The sequence below is a fragment of the Bubalus kerabau genome, chromosome 11, assembly GCF_029407905.1.
Source record: "Bubalus kerabau isolate K-KA32 ecotype Philippines breed swamp buffalo chromosome 11, PCC_UOA_SB_1v2, whole genome shotgun sequence".
NCBI lineage: Eukaryota > Metazoa > Chordata > Mammalia > Artiodactyla > Bovidae > Bubalus > Bubalus kerabau.
Genome location: NC_073634.1, coordinates 39,458,795 through 39,475,488, shown reverse-complemented (window position 1 = coordinate 39,475,488; position 16,694 = coordinate 39,458,795). Strand labels below are relative to the sequence as shown.

The 16,694-nt window shown below is 40.2% G+C and overlaps 1 long non-coding RNA gene across 1 annotated transcript; it reads right to left on the bottom strand.

Moving 5' to 3' along the window:
* LOC129622405 (uncharacterized) lies at positions 1–15,848 on the bottom strand. The gene is made up of 3 exons (XR_008699965.1): positions 14,297–15,848; positions 1,894–2,028; positions 1–353 (listed from the first exon to the last, which is right to left on the bottom strand). It is a non-coding gene; the product is annotated as an uncharacterized LOC129622405 (long non-coding RNA).
* Positions 15,849–16,694: the final 846 nt, after the last annotated feature.

Sequence of the window (16,694 nt, the reverse complement as noted above, 5' to 3'; positions counted from 1 at the left end):
ACCAGCTGATATAAAAAGAGAGACTATAAAAAAGAAAGAACATAAAAGAATCCTACAGAAACAAATGCAGACAGTATGGTAGAATGTCTCCAGGAAATGGAAAAGCAACAGTCACTGCTCTCCCCATGTCTCTGGCTGTATGCCTTCATGTTTGCTTCTGCTTCCTTCTTCTGTTTACTCACCAGTTCATCCATTAGGACTCTCAGTCCTGATGCTAAATAACGCTGAGTTCAATCATCTACTACCATTGTACTACAGGTTCTTACATCTCAGTTCATATTGTCAGGAGAGAACCAGAATGGACCATCGTTGGATTCCTCCCAGGGTTAGGAGTCCATCTCTAGTTCAGTCATCTGTTAATTGGACAGAGAAGAGAGTCTTTCGTATATTTCAGGGACTGTGAATGAAATGAAGAGGGTGTGTTGGGGATGGAAGGCAAATTGACCAACAAATCTAAAATGAGTGGTGGGAGAGAGTCTCAGGCTCAGTTGAGGCCTCTGCTGTTTGCACAAGATGTCAAATACTTTCCATGCTCTAAAGGCAGGTGCTGTTCTGAACATGTTAAAACATTGAGAAACAAGTTTTATCAGCGTTAAGTTATGATCCACCTCCAGACTACTCATTTGAAAAGACCCTGATGCTGAGAAAGATTGAGGGCAGAAGGAGAAGGGGGACGACAGAGGATGAGATGGCTGGATGGCATCACCGACTCAATGGACATGAGTTTGGGTAGACTCCAGCAGTTGGTGATGGACAGGGAGGCCTGGTGTGCTGCAGTTCAGGGGGTCACAAAGAGTCGGACATGACTGAGCGACTAAACTGAGCTGAACCAGACTACGTGAGTTGATGAAAAATTCACTGAGGCTGAAGAAGCAAGTGGTGAGGTAGGTGCCCAGCATTGCTGTACATTCCTGCCCCTACCATCCAATACAGGAGATGGGAGAGGGGAGCTCCTACCCCTCAAATGAAGAAGTTTTTAAGAGAATCATTTGAAGAGCTTAACTTGTATCTCCTAGAATTTGGGGGTACACAGGAAAGGTAGTCACACTTTGAAAAGTCTGAAGTGAAAGACTGTGGCTGTATCATTTAGAGATGGCAGAGCAGTGGAAGGGAAGGAAAGACAGAAGTAGAGAGAGAGATGCTGTCCCAGGAGTAAACTGCATTCACACTAATATGGAGCAGGGAGTAGGACTGGAGCAAAGTGGGATCCTGCAGGAGGAAACTGTCCTGATGAGGGAGAGATATAAATATTCTCACTTCTGTAAAAGCCACACACAGTTTATGACAGACTGGAGAATGGAGAAGCTAGCTGAATAGTATAACACAGTTTGAGATCATCAGGTAAAATGCAATACCTACAGCTTCAATCTACCTTAGCTAAACTAAGTAAAGATGAACATGACCCCAGCCCCACCCTTATCTTCACCAAAGGAACCCAAAAGGGAAGGAAGGAAGCCAGCCACACAAAGGTTTGAGTTCTCAGGGGTTTCCCACCTGTCTGCATTCCACTAAGCTTCTTAAAGTCTCCACTGTAAGCACAATCACAGATTCTTATCCAATATCTCAGGGATTACTTTGTTTAGTAAACAATTGTCACTTCTCGTTGTTGTTCAGTCGCTAAGTTGTGTCCAACTCTTTTCCACCCCATGGACTGCAGCACACCAGGTTCTCCTTTTCCTTCACTATCTCTTGGAGTCTGCTCAAATTCATGTCCTTTGAGTCAGTGATGCTATCTAACCATCTCATCCTCTGTCACCCCCTTCTCCTTTTGCCTTCTCTCTTTCCCAGCATCAGGGTCTTTTCCAGTGAGTCAGCTCTTCATGTCAGGTGGCCAAAGTACTGGAACTTCAGCTTCAGCATCAGCCCTTCCAACGAATAGTCAGGGTTGATTACCTTTAGGATTGAATGGTTTGATCTCCTTGCTGTCCAAGGCACTCTCAAGAGTCTTCTCCAGCACCACAGTTTGAAAGCATCAATTCTTCAGTGCTCAGCCTTCTTTACGGTCCAACTCATATCTGTACATGACTACTGGAAAAACCATAGGTTTGATTATACTATACTCACTTCTCACGCTAACTGCTAAATTCATTCATTTTTTTTTTTTCTCTCATAGAGACTTCTCTGTGTCTGGCACTATTCAATCAATAAACTCAAACTCCAAATGAAACTTATATTTGAGCATGTGGCAGTACAGGTAATAAATAATATACCCATTAAAATATATCAGAGGACAGTAAATGCTATATGAATAAAACAATGGCAGGGGAAAAGAACAGATTGCTTCAAGAGTGTAATTTAAAACAGAGGGCCAGGGGGCTTTCCTGGTGGCACAGTGGATAAGAAACCGCCTGCCAATGGGTTCAATCCCTGGTCCAAGAAGATCCCATATATTGTGGACCAACTAAGCCTGTGTGCCACAAATATTGAGTCTGTGCTCTAGAGCCTGGGAGCCACAGCTACAGAAGCCCTCACACCCTATAGCCCATGCTTTTGCAAGAGAAGCCACCACAATGAGAAGCCCTCACCCTTCAACTAGAGAAAAACCCGCACAGCAAGGAAGATCCAGCACAACCAAAAATGAGTAAAGAAATTAATTAATTAAAATTATTAATAAAATAAAATAAAATGAGGTCATGAAAGTCCGTGGTGGTCCAGTAGGTAGGACTCCACACGTCTACTGCTGGGTGCCTGGGTTCACTCCTTGGTCAGGGAACTACAATCCTCAAGCCTCGCATTGCCCCCCCTCCACCAAAAAAAAAAAAAAAGAGATAAAATAAGGGGTCAGAAAAAAATAGTAAGGGCTCAGAGAAGGTTTCCTAAAGGTGACATTTTGAGCAAAGAAAGAGCCCAGGCCAGAGATGATGGAGGCAATGCCTGTGGGTCAGGTTGGCAGCCAAGGAAACAAGGGTAAGTAGATAGGGCAGAGGGTCTCTGGAGAAAGAGAACCAGGCATGGCTTTCTTGACATAAGAGAAACCATTTTTTGACCTAAGCTAATTTGTGATCTAAGCGTAGGCATGATGTTTGCCTTTGAACAGGTCGACCCGATGGACACGAGTTTGAGCAAGCTCCGGGAGTTGGTGATAGACAGGGAAGCTAGATGTGCTGCAGTTCCTGGGGTTGCAGAGAGTCGGACACGACTGAGTGAACTGACTGAAGAGAACAAAAGAATGCAAAAAGAAATGACTGTTATCAGGCAAGAGATGGCATCAGGGACTCAATGGACATGATGCTACTGCTAAGTCACTTCAGTCGTGTCCGACTCTGTGCGACCCCAGAGACGGCAGCCCATCAGGCTCCCTGTCCCTGGGATTCTCCAGGCAAGAATACTGGAGTGGGTAGCCACTTGCTTCTCCAATACATGAAAGTGAAAAGTGAAAGTGAAGTTGCTCAGTCATGCCCGACTCTTAGCGACCCCATGGACTGCAGCCTACCAGGCTCCTCCATCCATGGGATTTTCCAGGCAAGAGTGCTGGAGTGGGGTGCCATTGCCTTCTCTGAAGAGAGACAGTGCTATGCTTTCATTAGGAAAAACAGAAAGGCAACTGAAAAACAAATTCAACAAACTAACCTATTATGGAGAACTGAACTATTTATTTCAGGAGTGTTTTAAATCAGTAAAACCTTTAGGTACTTTTCAAGTTCAAAAACTTTCAGGTGTAGATATTCTAAAAACCAGAACAGCCTTGAAACCATTTAAAACTCAAATCAAATACTCTGAAAGTGTTTATAAAAATGACAAAGGATTTTACTCAAAGAGAAAATGCCCTAGAAGGAAAAAACAGATCAGAATTGTTTTAACACATCAGAAAATAGCTGAAACACATAGAAAATAGTTGAAAATACACCTAGATGTCACATGTCAGATCATCATCTGATGTTTCCAATAAAGATCTAGAACCAAAAGTATAAAAGCTCATAAGCTAGCTCATTGCTAAATGACACAGTCCATTCTCCAGTGAGGAAAGGACAATCAGCTGAAATAAAGAGGGACACAAAAAAGCAAACTACAGCATTAAATGCTTGTGACTTTAAAAGAGATTAAGAACTGCATAGTCGAGGTCTTCCTATTATAATTATCATCACTATGAGAGAGAGCATTCCAGAGAGAGATTACAAAAAAATGCTATGAATTCATGAAGGATAAGTTAATACAAATCTGAGACTGGGGGTGCAGTGCTTAGTTGCTCAGTTGTATCCGATTCTTTGCAACCCCATGGACTGTAGCCTGCCAGGCTCCTCTGTCCATAGGGATTCTCCAGGCAAGAATACTGGAGTGGGTTGCCATGCCCTTCTCCAGGGGATCTTCCCAACCCAGGGATCGAACCCAGGTCTCCTGAATTGTAGGCAGATTCTTTACCATCTGAGCCACCAAGGAGCAAGAGATTTTTGAAAAAATGTCATCAAAACAGTGGCAATGAATATTATTTCTGCCATGGAACAGCACGAGAATATTTTATTCAAGAATGTCCAAGGAAATAAAAATTATATTTAAATGGCATGTATATCAGATAAATGCAGAAATTTTAATGAAAAATAAGAAAGCAGCTTCTGTGAATAAAAGTATTATACTTTTACCTGGGAATAAAAGTGTTATATTTCTATTCTAGGTATTTCTCTGTATATTCTCATAGTAAATGATTACTTAGGTATATAATAGCTTGATTCTCAATGTTAAAATGAGACAAGCCAAACAACAAAGATTTAACAAATTATTGAGACTTTATATTTCACATTGTTATCAACTAGCCATAATTAAGCAATGCAACACATCTCTTAGCCTTTGTTCAGTCTTCACTTTTTTCCAAAGTAAATTAAGGGGGTCTCCTGCTCTGCAAATTGAGAGGCGGGGGAGAAAATGAACAAGACATACTTTGTTTTGCAATGTTTACAGACCCGCTTCCCTATCAGATTTGTCTACCAGCCTTGGGGCTGGCCCTTATGTTCCTTGATAGCTTCAGGAACTTCCCTTTTTCTCATTACAATGATATCGTCCCTGACAAGGTCAACATGACTTTTGCTCTCTATGACTTTTTTGTGCGCTCTCTGATTTTTTTGACAATCTGACCTCACACTTTCTCAGCCTTACTGACTTCTTTTTATTTATTTATTTGGCTGTGCCAGGACTTAGTTGCAGCATGTGGGATCTAGTTCCCTGACCAGGGAAGGAACTCAGGCCCCCTACATTGAGAGTGAGGCATCTTAGCCACTGGACCACCAGGAAAGTCCCTCAGCCTTACTGATTTCCTGTCACTTAGCTTCCTTGGATATGGAAACTGCTCAACCTCCAAGATGTTAAACTGAAATGTTCCTCCCCAGCTATCACCTCTTGCTTGTTACTTCTCCATTCTATTGAACCTGATTTTTGTTCTCAGGGTAACATATATTCCATCAACCTTCAACCCCTAGTATTGCGGTTATGACTACAGATTTAATTAATTAGCTTGTTTACTACTTCTATTTCTTTTCAAGACTACAGATTTTATCGTCAAACTGCCTAAGTTTAAATCCGACTCTGCCTTTCACTAGCTGAATGACCAGGGATGACTTACTTAATCTGTCTATGCCCTAAATTTCTCTCAGGATTCCTTTGAAGGTTAGATGAGATAATCCACATAAACCTGGCTCATATTAAACACGTGTAGTATCAGCATTTCATTTGGCTTGACTAGAGCCTAGTCATTACAGTCATCCTGGTTATCTCTCAGTCTGGTTAGTATGACTTCCTTCTAGGGACTTCCCTGGTGGTCCAGTAAGTGATTAAAACTCTGTGCTTCCATTGCAGGGGGCAGGGTTTTGATCCTTGGTGGGGGAACTAAGATCCCACACGCCCTAGGGCCAAAAGGAAAAAAACAGATTAGTCCTTTCCATTAGTCACCTTTCTTCATCTCAGTTCCCTGATTCAAACTTCCTAGATCTTGTTGGACCATCAGGGATATTCAGGAATTTTTAAAATAATTAATTTCTCCTTGAGTTCTTATTCTATACTCTACAATCATTATTCTAAACCATTCTGTACTTTCCTCAAGTTCCCCTATCTTCCCCTGCCTGAAATATTTTTAAGACATAAATACTTTTATGTCTTCTAATGCACTGAGAGAGACCACCCTTTTAGCAGAAAACATTTCTCCTACACTCTTGTTTCTTCCCATACAGAGAGAATCCAATTAGTTTACCTCTTGGCTTTTTTGCCTCTAAATCCAATCTATCTCAGGAGAAGAGGAATGGCTTACTTGATCGGCAAATTTGTGGAAAATAAACCAGCATTCTCTAACCAACTTTTAGATCACTCGGTAGCCGGTCAGCCCACATGGCCTGAATCAATTGCTCTCTCCCTGGATATAAGACGCTCAGGAGAACAGCTCTACCCATGCAGGGCCTGGGGAACTCTGCAGTTTAAAAGGGAGTACAACCCTAAAGTTTGAAGACCTCCAATCAGACAGATGTTAAAGGATACTGAAAAATCAAGACTCAAACTGGGAATGGAGAGGAGCTACATAAATTTATCAGTATGAGTAAACTTTAGGGTGTGGTCAGAAATGTTTTGACCTTGGCAGTTGTATGAGCTTTTAACTGCTGTAGTCTGGAAAAGAAGCTGTCTCAGAGTATTCAGTACTCTAACCATAGGAAGGGACTGTCATTTACAGTGGATTGGTCCATACGTGAGTGGTTATTTTTATAAAGGCAGGCTCAGCAAAGTCTCAGGAACCATAAGACCCTTGTCTTGGGCACATGACCTGCAAGTGGTCTCTGCATTCTCTGAAAGGTTAAGCCACATAGGTAAACACTGTGAACTTGCAAATGCTAGATGGTGGCAGAATTAGATCCTTTTAGGCCTTTGTTGTTTTTTAAACCAGAAGCCAAGTTCTGGATGGCCCTCAGGAAACAAAACAAGTTCTTTCAGTTGTTGCTGGCATTCAGGGCAAAGGACAAAATTGAAGGGACTAAACTTTATGAACTTGGCTTGTCCACAGATTCAGGAGTAGAAAATACAGTAAGAAGTGCTGGTATAGATGGGCATGCAGGAATTTCTGTGCCTTGTGGTTTATGAAATTCAAAAACAGAAAAAACAGAGTGTCTCACAGAGAACCTGGCAAAGGTGTTGACACTCACTAGAGCCTAGAGTCCTAGGCTTTAGAAACATGAACAGCAATTTTGGAATCTGCTGTTGCTGATTATGCAGCTGAAAGAACTACAAGAATAAGACAAAAGCCTATGTGACTCTCAGTGAACTAAGAATAGAGGTGAACTTCCTCAACTTAATAAAGAACATCTACAAAAAACCTACAGGTAACATCATTCTTAAGAGTGAGAAACCACCTCATGCAGCTCAGTTAAAAAAACAAAAACAAACAAATAGCCCAATCAAAAAAAAAAAAAAAAAATGGGGGTAAGCTCTAAACAGACATTTATCAAAAAAAAGACACACAGATGGCCAAAAAGCACATAAAAAGATGCTCAACATCACTAATGGCCATCATCAAAAAAAATCTACAAACAATAAATGCTGAAGAGAGTGTGGTGAAAAGGGAACTCTCCTACATTGTTAGTGGGAATGTAAATTTGTATAGTCACTCTGGAGAACAGTATGGAGGTTCCTTAAAAAACTGAAAACAGAAATACCATATGACCCAGCAATCCCACTCTTGGACATATACATGGAGAAAATCGTAATTCAGAAAGATACACGCACCCCAATGTCCATTGCAGCGCTGTTCACAATAACCAGGACCTGGAAGTAACCTAGATGTCTATTAATAGAGGAATGGATAACACAGATATGGTACATATATACAGTGGAATATTACTCAGGAATAAAAAAAAAAAGAACAAAATAATGCCATTTGCAGCAACATTGGCTGGACCTAGAGATTCTCATATTGAGTGAAATAAGTCAGACACAGAAAGACAAATATATGATATTGCTTATATGCAGAATCTAAAACAAGAGGGGATACAAGTGAACTTATTCACAAAACAGAAGCAGAGTCACAGATAAAACAAATTAATGGTTACCAGGAGGTAAAGGGTGAGGGATAAATTGGGAGATTGGGACTGACATATAACACTGCTATGCATGAAATAGATAACTAATAATAACCTGCTGTATAGCATAGGAAAGTCTACTCAGTACTGTGTAATGACCTATAAGGGAAAAGAATCTAAAAAAGAGAGGCTATATGCATATGTATAACCGATCCACTTTGCTGTACACCTGAAACCAACACAACATTGTAAATCAACTACACTCCAATTTAAATTTTTAATTAAAAATTTTAAATTAAAAAATAAATATTTATTTTTATAAATATATTTATAAATTTATAAATAAAAATTTTTAATTAAAAAAATTAAAAGTGAGAAACTAGAAGCTTTCCCACTAAGATCAGAAGCAAGTCAAGGATCTGCTCTCTTACAACTCCTTTCAACATCATACTGGAAGTCCTATCTAATGCAATAAGAAAAGGAAATAAAAGGTATATATGTTGAGAAGGAAGAAGTAAAATACTTTTTGTTCACAGATGACATGATTGTCTATGTATAAAATCCAGAATAATCAATAAAAAAAGTTCTGGAACTAATAAGTGATTACAGAAAGGTTGTAGGATACAAGGTTAATTTATAATAGACAGTTGCTTCCCTATTTAGCAGCAAAGTAAAATTTGAAATTAAAAATACAATATTATCTATATTAGTATCCACTAAATAAAATAAAATACTTATGTATAAACCTAACAAAATATGCACAAGACCTGTTTAAGTAAAACTACAGAATTCTGATGAAATAAAACAAAGAATTAAATAAGTGAGATATACCATGATCATAAGTAAGGAGACTCAATATTGTCAAAATGTCAGTTCTTCCCAACTTGATATATATATTCAACACAATCCCAATAAAAACCCCAGCAAGTTACTTTGTGTATACTGACAAGCTGACTCTGGAGTTCACATGGAGGCAAAAGACACAGAATAGCTAATTCAACATTGAAGGAGAAGAAAAAAGTCAGAAGGCTGATACAGCCTGATTTCAAGACTTACTCTAAAGTTAGAATAATCAAGACAGTGTGGTAATATCTCAATTATATTTCAATAAAATTAAAGGAAAAAAGACACTGTGGTACTGGCAAAACAATTCTAAAAGTAGATCAATGAAACAGAATATTGAAAGCTAATATTCAAACCAGAAGTTCAAAGGAGTTGAAAGCTTTATGTTCACACAAAAACCTGCACACAGATATTTAGAGCAGCTTTATTCCTAATTACCAAAACTTGAAAGCAACCGAGATATCCTTCAGTAGGTGAATGAATAAACAAACTATGGTCCAGTCAATAGAATATTATTCAGAACTAAAAGTAAATAAGTTACTAAGTCAGGAAAAGACATACAGGTATCTTAAATGCACCATACTAGTGAAAGAAGTCCATTGAAAGGGCTACATGTTGTATGACTCCAAGTATAACTTTCTGGAAGAGGCAAAACTATGGAGGCAATAAGATCAGTGGTTGCTGGGAGTTAGGGAGAAGAAAGGGCTGAATAGGCAGAGCACAGAGGAGTTTTAGAGCAAGGAAACAATTCTATGATACAAAATGGCAGACAGACCTTTAGAATGTACACCACCAAGAGAGAACCCTAAGGTAAACTCTGGAATTTGGGTGATGATGTGTCAATGTGAGTTCATTCATTATAGCGAATGTACCACTCTGGTGTGGGATGTTGATAGTGGGGCAAGTTGTACATGTTTGGGGTTAGGGGGCATATGGGAACTCTCTGTACTTTCCACTCAACTTTTCTGTGAACTTAAAACTACTCCAAAAATAAAGTCTATTAAAAACACTTATGGGACTTTCCTTGTGGTACAGTGGATAAGAATCTGCCTGCAAATGCAGGGGACAAGGGTTCAATCTCTGGTCTGGGAAGAGTCCCACGTGCTGCAGAGCAACTAAGCCAGTGTGCCACAACCACTGAAGCTGGATGCCTAGAACCTGTGCTCGGCAATGAGCAGCCACCACAGTGAAGCCCATGCACCACAATAAAGAGAAGCCCCGCTCACTGCAGCTAGAGAAAGCCCACGCACAGCAACAAAGATCCAGCACAGCCAAAAATAAAACAGAGAAACAAATGAATGAATAAATAATTAAAGATAATAATTTAAAAATGTTTTTACATAAAACCACTCTTGTCAGATTTCTTTGCCTAACAGGGTATTTTTTTTTTTTTTTTAATTCATGGGCTTCATTCCAAATCTACTGAATCATTTCTTTAGGAATAGGACATAGGAATCAGTATTTTTAATAACTGTACCCAGTTATTTAAAAATTGTAAGCACCCAGGTGATTATTTTGATCAGACAAGTTTGGGAAACCTTGGTGTAAGCTATTCTATAGCTGGAAGCAGTCATAGCAACTGATGGCCAAGGACTTAACTTTTCAGCTCACAAGGTATTACACAAGCAGTATTAATAAAGAGGTCACTCTAAATGTGGCAATGAAAGGGCAAGAACTTGCAGTTCAAAGGCAAAATTATCCTTCCTGTTCCCTTTGAAGGTAGAAGGCCGCATAACATGCTTAGCCAACGGTATGTGAATGAAGGGCTTCCCAGGTTGTCAGGGGTAAAGAATCTGCCTGCCAATGCAGGAGACCCAGGGTTCAATCCCTGGATTGGGAAGATCCTCTGGAGAAGGAAATGGCAACCCACTCCAGTATTCTTGCCTGGAAAATCCAAGAATGAGTCAGAGAGATGTGCAGTACTTCTTGGCAGGGATTTTAAGAGCCAGGTCAACAATTTGTCACATTTATTTGTCCCTATTGTGGTGATCATGGAAAAATCTGTGGTGGTTGTATCATCCTAGTTCCTTAAGTGGATACAGATTGAACAGAACTCCCTGCCAATTCATGATGGATATGTAGTATGACTGAAAAATAGACTATTGTTGTTTCAAGCCATTAAAATTTTAAGCTTGCCATTGCAACATAATCCAGCCTATCAGGACTAATCCAATCTTCAAGCTCCACAAAATTTTAAGCTTCACAAGAAGATAACAGTATGTACCTCAAATGCTACTCTCTGAAAGAAGAGTTAATATGGATAGCAAATTACCCCACTAGAAATGGAAAATCGAAAGTGCCAAATTTGACATCTCCAAATTATGTTCATAGGACATGGATTCCAGAAACTTCTATCAGATCAACCATCTTGGTAAAGCTAAAACTGAAAATTTCTCTTCTTTTCATCCCTGACTCCTCTGAAACCCTGGGCTTCCCTGGTGGCTCAGATGGTAAAGAATCTGCCTGCAATTCAGGAGACCTGGGTTTGATCCCTGGGTTGGGAAAATCCCCTAGAGGAGGGCATGGCAACCCACTCCAGTATTCTTGCCTGGAGAATCCCCATGGACAGAGGAGCCTAGCAAGCTATGTCTGTGGGGTCACAAAGAGTCAGACACAACTGACCAACTAAGCACAATTAATGGGCTTTAAGAAGACAAATTTGCCTGGAATAACTACACCAGAGACTGAGGAATAGCTCTTTCTAATTTTAATGGATGCTGGGCCAGTGTTGTAATAATTTTGTGTCTTACTGATTTTTTTGACTCTCTAGAAACTCAATGGGAGACAGTGTTAAACTAATAAATTTCTGTACAAGCTACAACTGCTTACAAAAACTTCTGACCCTATCTGAGTCTTAAGCACTCTTCTAAATAAGACTGAATAAAATATGAAGTGAAAAGAATGAATTCTGGACCTTAATTTCTTTGAAGTTTAAATCTCAAGGACAAGATAATTTGACTTTAGGTGTTAATTTCTTTGGGCTATAATTTGTAAGGGGTTTTAATCTTCAGGCTTTAATATTTCCTAGGGATTTGATATTGGGAGGGAATTCATGGTCAAATTGGGAGGATCACTATGTTGACTGCATTTTATTACTGAAGTATCTTAATGGTGCCATGTATCTCATTGTAGGGCTTCCTTGGTGGCTCAGTGGTAAAAAACCTGCCTGCCAAAGCAGGAGACTCAGGTTCAATTCCTGGGTCAAAAAGATCCCTTGGAGAAGGAAATGGCAAGCCACTCCAGTACTCTTGCCTGGGAAATCCATGGACAGAGGAGCCTGGTGGGCTACAGTCCATAGCATCTCAAAAGAGTTGGACAGGGCTTAGTGACTAGACAACAACAACAATCTCATTGCAAGCCCTCTTGTATGTAACATTGGGCAATATTACTAAATATAATTGGCATGGAAATAAATGAAGGGATGAATTTTCAGATTTGGAGTTCTACAATTAATACCATTTGTGGTAGTTATAAAATGTGGCCTGTTTTAAGTCCTGTCGTAGCAGCTTCTCTCTGGAAGGAAGCTCAGGTTGGTTTCAGGAGTGTATAAAGCCCAGATCATTCTAGCACCATCTGACCTTCCCATAGTTCCCTCATGCTCACCTGAGAAGTGGAGCCCATAAAGTTTCTCACCAAGTTTGAGTGCTACCCTCTGATGAACTCTCTAATCTTTATACACCAAGTGGGACTTCTTTTTGCAGGAGCTGCTGCTGCTGCATCGCTTAAGTCGTGTCTGACTCTGTGTGACCCCAGAGACGGCAGCCCACCGGGTTCCCCCGTCCCTGAGATTCTCCAGGCAAGAACACTGGAGTGGGTTGCCATTTCCTTCTCCAATGCATGAAAGTGAAAAGTGAAAGTGAAGTCGCTTAGTCGTGTCCAACTCCTAGCGACCCCATGGACTGCAGTCTACCAGGCTCCTCCGTCCACGGGATTTGCCAGGCAAGAGTACTGGAGTGCGGTGCCATCTCCTGGTAATTTGGCATTGTGTTTTGGCTCCCTCTGCATCTTCCCACACGTGAACCTTTTGCTACCATGATGTATCCTCACCAGTGTATATACAGGAGCTCATAACTGGCTACATAAACTTGCTATTCATGATTGTGGGCTTCAGGTTTTGAACCCAACTTGTATTTTTGTAGGAAGATGAAAAGTGAAAGTGAAAGTTGCTCAGTCGTGTGACTCTTTGCGACTAGATGGACTATACAGTCCATGGAATTCTCCAGGTCAGAATGCTGGAGTGGGTAGCCTTTCCCTTCTCCAGGGGATCTTCCCAACCCAGGGATCGAACCCAGGTCTCCCACATTGCAGGTGGGTTCTTTGCCAGCTGAGTGACAAGCAAAGCCCAGTAAGAAGATATGGGGATATTAAAAAACTATGCTGTTTCCAACTTCCCAGAATTCCTTTTGCTTTTTTCTGGATCCCCTCATGTAGCTACATAATTATACACTCACCAAATTTATTTTCCTATTTCTTCCACATTCCCTGCCCCTCCCTCCAATTGTGACCATGCGACTAGTTCCGGCTGGTGAAACATGAGTAGAAGTAACAGGTGTCACTTCACAGTAGCGGCTGTCACATCCCTCGGTATGAGGGACCGTTCTCTTCTCCAGCCATAAGCCTGTTTTCCAAAGACTCGAGCAACATGGGTCAGTGGGTTTTGGCATAGAGGACAGCAGTCTACAGCAGAGTCTGCATTAGCAAGAAATAAACTTTTATGTTTTAAGTCACTATTCTTTTGGGATTGCTGCCACAGCATAAACTCCGACTACCAAGACATTTCTCCACCTACTCCCTTTAATATTTATTCCCTTTACATGTCTTCTTCTTTAGATATGCTCACGTACCTACTATCCCCTCTCAGAAACACCTTCCCTGATCCACCTGTTCCTCAAATTGTCATAGATCTCCCTTCTTATTCATGGATATATTTCTGGAGGTATATATGCTACCTCCACTTCCTCACCACTCATTCACTCCTTAATTTCTGGGAATTTGGCTTCTGCTTCCTTCATTCTGTAGAAAAAAATTTTTTAAGATTACCAGTGATCTCCTACTTGCCAAATCACATTCAACCTGCATGACCTCTCTCCTACTATGGCCACAAACCCTGGTCAAGTGGTTTTAAATATTTTTATGATCACAGACCCCTTTGAAAACCATATCATATAAAAGCTATAGATCATCTTGCCAGAAAAGTTACATACACATGTATACAAATTTTTATAAATTTCACAGAGTTGTAGATCAGGAAGCTACCCTAAAGCCCACCCATAATAGCCTAGAGAGCTCTGTAAATTGGGTAAAGAATCCTGCCCTGGTCTGTACCTAAGAAAGAGTGTCACCCATCCCCACAAAATAGTCACACAGAGTAGGCTTTCTCTTGCCAGTGCATTTTTCTACATCATTCTGAAGTTCTGACTCTCTTCTATTGCTCCCATTTCTGTGGTGGCTTCTTACCATCTACATACCCTCATTCATGGCTCTCTTCATTCAATCATGGAGTACTTGCAGAGGAGAAAACAGCATTATGCTCCTTTAATCCCATAGGAAATGACAGAATAGGTAGAAAAGATACATACTAACATTAAAACATAGGCAATAAAATAGGGAAGAATATGAATAAGTGGGATACATATTGAACTGTTTTCAAGGAAGGGTCAGACATTGCTTTCTATAGAAGAGGGAATGTAAACTGGGCCTTGAAAGATGAGCTGGGTTCTGATAGGCAGATAGAAAGAAGACTGGTGTGTCAAACAGGAATAGAAGGTATTATGTGAGCAACAAGAAATATGTAAATATGAATGAAATTCTGGGGAAATCACTAGTAGGCCCTACATGGATTGACTAGAAAGGACACAAAGATAAAAGCAGAATGGTAGATTGGGGCTGATCTTGTGTGGGCCTTGAGTACCACGCAAGAGTCTGGGCTTAATTTTGTTAATAACAGAGAGACAGGGAATATTTTTGAGCAAAAGACTGATAGGATAAAAATGGCCTCTTAACAAAGATTAATCTGCCAAGAGTGCCTAATTGAGAGATGAGGGCTTGGTGAAAAGGAGGAGAGTTGCAGACTGTGCTACAACCCATGATTTGAACTGCAGAACTGAACTGTTTAAAGAGGGCAACACTAGCAAAAGAGGTACAGCTGGTGCACCTGGCACAAAGAGGCCTTTCCTTGCTTGGATCTCCCTTCAGCTGGAAGAATGCAGTCAGCTGACAGCTTCCAGCTGCAGCACCTTTGGAACCTACCACAGCAACATTCAAGCTGAGGTCATCATCTTCCTAGTGCAGCACCCACCCCCCGACACAGTGACTGAGCACGGCAGGGCTACCGAACCTCGTTACTTCTACTCAGTGCAGAACTTTTCTATCAGGCGAGTTTTGCTCTGGAGCTTCCCACTGGGTTGACTGAGACTTCGCTAGATCTGCAAACTCTGCTAGGCTCTCCTTGTCCAAGTCTGTTTCCTCCCCACTTTGCTTTCATGAGTGTCAGATCATCATCCAGGTCTGAAGCCTTTCCCTACTCAATGCTCCTTCCTCACTTTTGCCTACTAAGGTGTTAAGCTCCAATCATGAATTAACATAAAAATACTTTGGAAATATATGCAAAGTTACACATTGTAAAATTCAAACAAGTAAAGATTATAGCACTGAATTAGTTGCATCTAGGAAAGGCAGATTTTGAGCTTAATGATTCCATGACCTAGAAAACTGAGTCAGGCGATAATGATTTATGCATTGAGAAAAGCACCGAAGTCACAGAAGGCAGCTTAGAGTTTTTTACGTACGGAAATCTTTTTTTCTGATTTAACCTGAGATTAAATAAGCGACTAAATTAGCTACTTGAATATTTAATTAGAGGAATCGATTTAAAGAGAAAATTTTCATCTCACAACTGAAAGTAACAATGAGATAAATGGGAGGAGTAGAGTAGTTCTTTGACAAGTGCTGCAGCTGGAATTCAACAAATGTGAGTCAGTGTACGTACTATAATATTTCCTTCAGGTAGCCAAGATTCTTGAAGCTTTTTTTTTTTAAATTAATTTTTATTATAGTTGATTTACAGTGTTGCATTATTTTTTTGCTGTACAACAGAGTGAATCTGTTATACATACACATATATCCACTCTTTTTCAGATTCTATTCCCATATAGGTCATTACAGAGTATTGAGTAGAGTTCCCTGTGCTGTACAGCAGGTTCTCATTAGTCATCTATTTGATATATGGTAGTGTGTATATGTCAATCCTCTTTTCTTTTTTTTTTTTCCAAACATCAAACTTTTTATTTTGTTCTGGGATATAGCGAATTATCAATGTTGTGGTAGTTTCAGGTGAACAGTGAAGGGACTCAGCATACATATACCTGTATCCATTCTCCCCCAAAAGCCTTTCCCATCCAGGCTGGATTGAGCAGAGTTCCATGTGCTGTATAACAGGTCCTTGTTGGGTATCCATTTTGAACATAGTAGTGTGTACATGACTTTCCCAAACTCCCTAACTATCTCTTCCCTCAGCAACTGCAAGTTCATTTTCTAAGTCCCTGAGTGTCTGTTTTGTAAGTTCATTTGTATCATTTCTTTTTAGATTTCTCATATAAGGGATGTCATACAATATTTCTCCTTCTCTGAATTACTTCACTCAGTATGACACTCTCTAGGTCCATTCATGTTGCTGCAAGTGGCATTATTTGAAGTTCATGAGACACATCCATGAAAATGAAAAGACACTCCTGTAATAGCAGTTTGAAAATCTATATATTATAAATAACTTCATAATCCACCAACTTGATATTCAGAAGTAATGTAAACTCTACATGACAGACCATCTAACACTATCAGCTAAACATAACCACTCTTCCTGTTGTG